A 6,439-nucleotide genomic window follows, 5' to 3' on the forward strand; every position below is an offset into this window, starting at 1 on the left:
TGAACAGAGAATTCTCAACAGAAGAAGTTCAAATGGCCAAAAGACACTTAAGGTCATGCTCAACTTCCTTAGCGATCAGGGCAATGCAAATCAAGACAACTTTAAGATACCATCTTACACCGGTCAGAATGGCTAAATGAAAAACACCAATGATAGCCTTTGCTGGAGAGGGTGTGGAGAAAGGGGTACACTCATCCATTGCTGGTGGGAATGCAAACATGATGGACTTCAACCTTATCCATTTTGCAAATGTTATGATTTAATTCTTCCTCATGACAGAATAAAAGTCTATTGCGTATGTGTGTGAATTTTTCTTAGACAATTTATATTTTATGGACATCTAGGTTGCATCTGTAAATAGCTATTGTTAGTAGTGCACCAATAAGTTTGAATATCTCTGTGACATGTTGACAGTATCCTCAAAGATCCAAGCATAGTCATTGATAGTTTTTGAGAAACCTCCACATGGATTTCCATTGCAATAGCACTTGTTTAACTCCCCAAAAGAGTACACAAGGGTTCATCTTTCCCTCCAATGATATGAGCATTTATTGTTGTTTCTTTTATTAATGCAGTCATTCTGAGATAAGATGGAATCACAAGCACATTTTAATTTGCATTTATTTGATGGTTAAAATTGTTGACAGTATTTATTTGTTGACCATTTTTATTTCTTCTTTTGATAACTTTCTAATTCTTTAGTTCATTTACTGACTGAATGATTTGGCATTCTTTGTATAGTCTATATAGTAACCCTCTGTCTTAGAATGATTTTTCTCTTTCTATAAAGAATATCACTGGAATTTTAACAGACTGTGAATCTATAGATCACTTTTATTAATATAACTATTTTATAAATTAATTATGCCACTCTATGAATATAGAAGGCCTTTATATCATCCAGTTTCCCTTCGCATATTTCTTATTCTATATTAGCTTTTTAACTCTTCATTTATTTTGTGTTTTGGAGGGGTTGCACATGCCACACTATGGAATATGTACAGAGGTCAGAGAGAATCTTGAAAGTATCCGTTCTCTCCTTCTATACTGAGGGCCCCAGGAAATTAACTTTGGTAGTTAGCCTTGGTGGCAGGTACTTTACCCACTGATAGCTCAACGCTCCACAAAATTTTTATTTTTAAGAACAAAATAATTTAGTGAGAGTTAATAAAATAAAGTCAGTTATATAAAAATATGTTTTATTTGAGTAAAGTTTGTAAGAATGTGTGCTTGTTTCAAACAGATTTCTGTGAAGTAATATAAAACTTAATCTGAGTATCATACCATAGGCCAGTAAAACACTTTTCATGCTGTTTTAAAACTTTTATTTGTACTCTGTCACAACAAATGTATATTAAGGCAATCTTTGTAAAGAAGAGCTACCTACTTAGTCTCAGGATAAGAATTTATATACTCACCAGTGTCCTCAGAGCACAGATAACTATAATTATGACAGATTCATTGATTTGGAAATTCATAAAAGGTATCAAGAGTGCTAGCATTGGTGAACTTTCCTTTCCCATCCACCAGTTCCCAAATAACCAATGTGGACACTTAATATTAATTACAAATGCTCAGCCAATGCCCCAGGCTTGTTACTAGCTAACTTTTACATTTTAAATCAATGCATATTTCTCATCTACACTTTGCCTTGTGACTCAATACCTTTTCTCAGTATTGCATACCCATCTTGTTTCTCTCAGTGTCTGCTGGCAACTCCAGACACCACTCTTCTTGCCCCAACATTCTCAGGTTGTTTCTCCCATATAATCTTATCCTGTTCAGCTATTGACCAGTCAGCTCCTTTATTAAACCAATCACAGTGACATATATTCACATAGTGTTAAGGAATATTCCACAGAGTAGCATTAGCAAGATAGCAAGAAAGGAATTCTTTATAAACGTGTCTCTACAGTTCACTAATTTTGACAACCTCTTGTAGGCAATTTTACTTCTGTAACTATCTAGTAATCTGGCAAAGACTTAACCTACTTTTCCTTCAAATTATCTGATTACGGGTATACCAAAGACAGTAAGAACTACAGTGTTACCTTATCTGTGCTACCCCTCACTCAGTGCCGGTAATTTACTTAGCTTATGACTCAAACCACAAGGAAAAGTTAACGTTTTATATTAAGTGAACATAGATCCTCCAACTATGGAGGGTCCTATGGAAGAGTTGTACTTTGTTCTTATCATTCTCCCCACTACCTCCAAAATAGTAAGAGATAACCAAGGCTAAGACGCTAGAAAAAAATTAGAAACAGGTGTTAGATAGAGATCTCCAATAACTAATATTTGAAACACAACAAAAATCTTACATTCTACTAACCACTTTTTGAACACCATAAAGGGCTCATTCACATATCTCTAGGGATTTCTTTCCTATGTACCCATCCTAAAAGAACTATGGGTACCTTCTCTCTTCTGATAACTCACTCTCCACCCTTAAAATTCTGGGATAAATCCAACATGTGTTCCTTAAACAGTAGCTAGATGCATTTGCAAATGGATTTTGTAAACATAAGATCTGCTGAATGAACCCCATGTTATTGGGTGGCGACAAGAAAACAAATATTTAGAACACTGTCTTAGGTAAGGGGTAGAAGAGTTTAGCACTCGGGTTGGTTTGGAAATCAAGAGAAGGAATTCAACCTTAAGAATTCATATATAAAAATAAACATATACATGCACACACAAACATGTATACACAAACACATACACACAAAGAAGCAAGAATGGCAGAGTGAGCACAAAAGTGGTAAATGCCAGGTATGAATGCATTTCTTATATAAAACTACAAATAAAAATTGGAGCAGACAGCTGCTTCTAACATGCACACATAGCAAAGTAAAGGAACATGAAAAGTCAAGGAAAAAAATAGGAGCTGAGAAATAAAATGGTTTTCCAACAACCAGTCTTAAAGAAATAGAGATGAATAATTGCCCTGACAAAGAATTCAAATTAATTATTTTGACAAAGCTCATCAAGTTGTGAACATAAATACACAAATAGGTAAATAACACATGACAAAGGAAAAAACATGAATAAAAGGATTTAAAGCAATTTTTAAGATTCACACATTAAGTAGAAAATGTACAGATCAGCATAATCCCTTTAAAATGTCAAATGACTTTTTAAAAACAGTAACAGAAAATGCAAATAAAAGGATTGGAGAAAATCACAAAAACAAAAAGCAATCTTGAAATAAGGAAAACAAGCTGGGGTAAACATACTTATTGGTTGCAGATCAATTGCAAAATTGCAGTATTGAAAATACAGACACAAAAACAAATATTTTATGATTTTTTTAATATGTGAAACTATAAAATACAGATAAATGAGTCTAAAATGGGATAGATTTCTGGAGTTCAGAGGTAGAAGAAAGGGAGGGATGTTGACAAAAAAGGTCCTGACGTTCTCTTATAAAAAGAATTCTAGAGTTCTAAATATTTTATTCATATTTACTTTTAAATGATAAGTGTGTGTGTGTGTGTGTGTGTGTGTGTGTGTGTGTGTGTGTGTGTGTGTTTCATGTCAGTGCAGAGCCTATGGAGACCAGAAGAGGGCACTGAATACTCTGGACCTGGAGTTACCAGCCGTTATGAGCTTCCCCATGTAGGTGCTGAGAACTAAACGTAGAGACTCTCAAAGATCCAAAAGTGCTCTAAACCATCTCTCTAGCCCCCAAATTCTGGAGACTTAAAGCACAGAATATTGAATAGAGCTAATAACGTTGTCTTCCACACTTAAAACTTTCTAAGGGAGTGTATGTATCTCCCATATTCACATTAAAATCTAATCAAACAACAGTAACAAAACAGCCATGTAACTAAATGAACTGATACATAGGTAGGCTGGTTTGGCCTTGGCAAATACTTCACCATATAGTTACACGATAACCTAAATACATAAAATTAGTATCACTTAGTTTACAATAACACAGTTCAAGTGAATTAACTACTAAAATTAATTAACTAAAATTCCATGCTCTTAATACTGAAATTATACATTCAGTATGTGAATCCATGGTAGACTGTTATGATCATTTTGCCAGTTAATCTTCTGTGGAAGTCTTTGCCATGTGAGTGGCTATGCTTAAAGTTTAGAATATTCTTCTTAGCCTCATTTCAGTCTTGATCATACAATTTTCTTCAGGTAGATATGGCCAGATGTGATTCATATCATTTCAAAATGGATGGAAATTTTTTGTTTACTTGTATATTTATATTGTTGTTGTTTTTAATGAAGTGGTTCAATTTTTGGTCTTACTTCCTTTCCTAGACCATGAGAATAGTATAGCCTGTATGAAGGAGAAATGGACTTATCTGTCACCCTGGATTCTAGAATAACAAGATATAAGGAGAAAGATGATATAGGTGAGCAGTAGTACCATGAAGCACAAATTTACATATTTACATTTAAGACATAGAAATTATGATGCTACTTGCTACTACAACAAAGCTAAGAATTAACAGTATGGACATCATTTCTTAGGACAAGGCCATTCATATTGCCTGCAGAAAAATAACATTCTTTCTATGTGAAAATAATTAATATTCATAGAACGGGTAGCAAAGCCTGAATAACAGTTTGCATAATTTAAACATAATTTAGTCTATTCTTAGCAGCAAATAGGTTATGGGAGGCTCTGATCCTTTAGTAAATTTGTAAAATTCTAGATTCTTATTCAGGAATCTTTCTACTTACCTACTTTTCTAATATTCAAGATTTTGTTCTGAATGTGGTAGGAGGTGAAATACCAGTGTGACTCTAGTATGTGGAGGTTATTTTCTCAATCAAATCAGATTTTTAAATGGGGAGAGGCTTTCCAAATATTTGTGTAAATCATTTAAGAAAAAGACATTTTTAACACTATTTTAAAAATCCTTCCATAGGCACACACACACACACACACACACACACACACACACACACACACACACAGAGAAAGAGAAAGAGAGAGAGAGAGAGAAAGAGAGAGAATTGCAGTTGGTGCTATTAATGATGATGATGATGATGGTGATATTACTAAACAAAAAATAAAGGATGTACTTCTAAATTAATTTACTTAGTTATAATCTATGTATATAGACTGACTGGAGTTTTTTAGGGGCCTATCTATATTCTTTCATTGTAACAGCAATTTTTACCAGGACTTTAAGTATCAAAAGTCTAAATAATTTCAAAACTCACAAAATGATGATTATTAATGTTAGAGTCTTATACTTGTTCTCCAAGCCAAATGACTGCACATTTGGTTATTACCAAATTTAAGTCATGTCATTCCTGAAAACATGCAGTTGGCTCAAAATGACTTCCTTCATTTGACCACCTGTTATATTTAATGAGTGTACTGTTATATTTAATGAGTGTATATGGGTATTCTAAGTATAATATCCTCTTTAAATATTTATACCAGCAGAGTAATAAATTTGGTTCAACTATGCACTTAAAGGATGTGTTCCTTCATCTCTGCTCTATCAGTAACTTCAAAAACACATACATACACAAATGCCCACCCCCCATTGGTGTGGTCGTAGTTTGAGAGGTTACATGTAATCTCACAAGTCTCCACTTAGGCAAGAAGACCTGTTCATTATTTGCTTATAAAATGTCATGAAATACATTTTAAAGAACTATCAATAACATCAATATGCTTTTCTCATTTTGTTTTATCTAGTACTGCCTATTATATTTGACATTTCTAGGTATTCACTAATAAGATCATTATGTGCTTCTCTTGTAGCAGGGCCTCTTAAAAAATTCCTAGCTAGAGAAGATAATCCTCAATGAGGTAACCCAAACTCAAAGACAAATATTGTATGTATTCAATTATATGTAGATGTAGCTGCCAACAGGCATGCTACAATTCATATAGCCAAAGATATTAGTAATAAAGTAAGGAGCTGGGTGGGAGTACAGAATCTATCGAAGAAGAAAAAGTGGAAGGCATAATAATGGAGACACCAGGAGTGAGAAGACTGAACACGGAAGGGAGGAAAATAGAGGCTAAGAGAGGGAGTGTGGAATGGAACAACTAACAATAAGGGCCAGTTGAGTGATCAGATGGAAACCTACTATTGTAGAAGCTTCTTAAAAAATTCAAATATACATACATTTATGTATAAACATACACACACATATATATGTATATATATACATATATATATATATATGAAATTTGCAATGAGTCACAAAATCATTGGAGAGGCAATGCCCCTGCTAGACAACTTTCATTACCAAATGAAACCTTCACTTCAGTGCCAGGAGTGGGTTAAGTTGGGTTGAATCATTGGCTAAAGGGGCCCCACAGAATCCCCAATGATCTCAGGCTATAGATGAGACTTAATCTCCACAAAGTAATAGGTAAGGCCCTATTGCTAAAGACAATATTACATCTCATTGAGCATGGAGAAGTTGAGCTTGTGCCTCACTA

The sequence above is a fragment of the Microtus ochrogaster genome, chromosome 10, assembly GCF_000317375.1.
Source record: "Microtus ochrogaster isolate Prairie Vole_2 chromosome 10, MicOch1.0, whole genome shotgun sequence".
Taxonomy (NCBI): domain Eukaryota; kingdom Metazoa; phylum Chordata; class Mammalia; order Rodentia; family Cricetidae; genus Microtus; species Microtus ochrogaster.